The sequence below is a fragment of the Parasteatoda tepidariorum genome, chromosome 2 (genome assembly GCF_982258835.1).
Source record: "Parasteatoda tepidariorum strain Cologne lab strain chromosome 2, Ptep-v5.0, whole genome shotgun sequence".
NCBI lineage: Eukaryota > Metazoa > Arthropoda > Arachnida > Araneae > Theridiidae > Parasteatoda > Parasteatoda tepidariorum.
This window is the reverse complement of record NC_141756.1, coordinates 113,724,212-113,725,608: the sequence shown is the minus strand read 5'-3', so window position 1 is coordinate 113,725,608 and position 1,397 is coordinate 113,724,212.

Here is a 1,397-nt window from a genome sequence, read left to right as displayed (position 1 = left end):
CATAATACACCTACTCCCGGTTAGTCAACAAAATTTATTTTCGCCCTTTGTGGGCCCACTAACTTGTCTATAAAAAATTCCTTTATTGCAATTGTTTTTTACATTAAACTGTAATTTCCGTCCGAGTTTGAAATTTATAGGTTAATATTATAGGGAGTTACGGGGTGTGATGTGTGCGTGTCCCCTAATACGACTCTTGTTCCTTTTTCAGACATTATTCGCTATTTAACAAAGAAAAATAATTCTTTTCATGTATAGAACACTTTATTCACTTAAAAATACTGAAAAAGAAGTTTAAAAAATAACATAAAATAAAATAAATCAATAAATAAAAATTATCCTATATTTATTTGTTTATTAGTTATTATCCGCTATTTCCCAAAGAAAAAATAGTTATTTTTGTATACAGAACAATTGTTTTGCGTTATAATATCGAAAATTATACTTAAAAAAATAATATAAAATAAATAAAAAAAATTTAAAATCGACTCTCACAGGATTTCGAACCCAGGACCTCCGAAACAACACATCAACCTTGTACACAGCACTACTAACTGCGCCACGCCTCACATGCCGGCCTCGCGAAAATTTTGCATAATACACCTACTTCCGGTTAGTCAACAAAATTTTTTCTGGCCCTTTGTGGGCCCACTAATTATTCTATAAAAAAATTCCTTTATTACAATTGTTTGTTATATTAAACTCTAATTTCCGACCGAGTTTGAAATTTATGGGTTAATATTATAGGAAGTTACGGGGTGTGATGTGTGCGTACCCCATGATACGATTTTTGTTCCTTTTTCAGCCATTATTCGCTCTTTAACAAAGGAAAATAATTCTTTTCATATATAGAACACTTTATTCACTTAAAAATATTGAAAAAGAAGTTAAAAAAATAACATAAATTAAAATAAATAAAAATTATCCTATATTTATTCGTTTATTAGCTATTTTCCGCTATTTCCCAATGTAAAAATAGTTATTTTTATATACAGAACACTTGTAACGCGTTATAATATCGAAAAGTATTTTTAAAAAAATGATATAAATTAAATAAAAAAAATTTAATAACGACCCTCACAGGTTCGAACCCAAGACCTCCGGGACTACACATCAACCATGCACACAGCGCTACCAACTGCGCCACGTTTCTCATTCCGCCTCGCGAATACTTAGCTTAAGTCTTTAAGGACTAAAGCAGAGGAAAATTTTCCACCTTAAACATCCTTAGTTTTTCATTCGCAAATGAACTCTCCCATTTTGTTGGGGGCTATCTTTGGTCATTTGATGTCCGGGGTAAAAGCGGGATTCAAACACGCTAACTCTACTTTTGAATTATATTATTTATTCCAATTTCTGCTCCTCTAATTCGTGCTTTATTCTAATTCGTACTAACT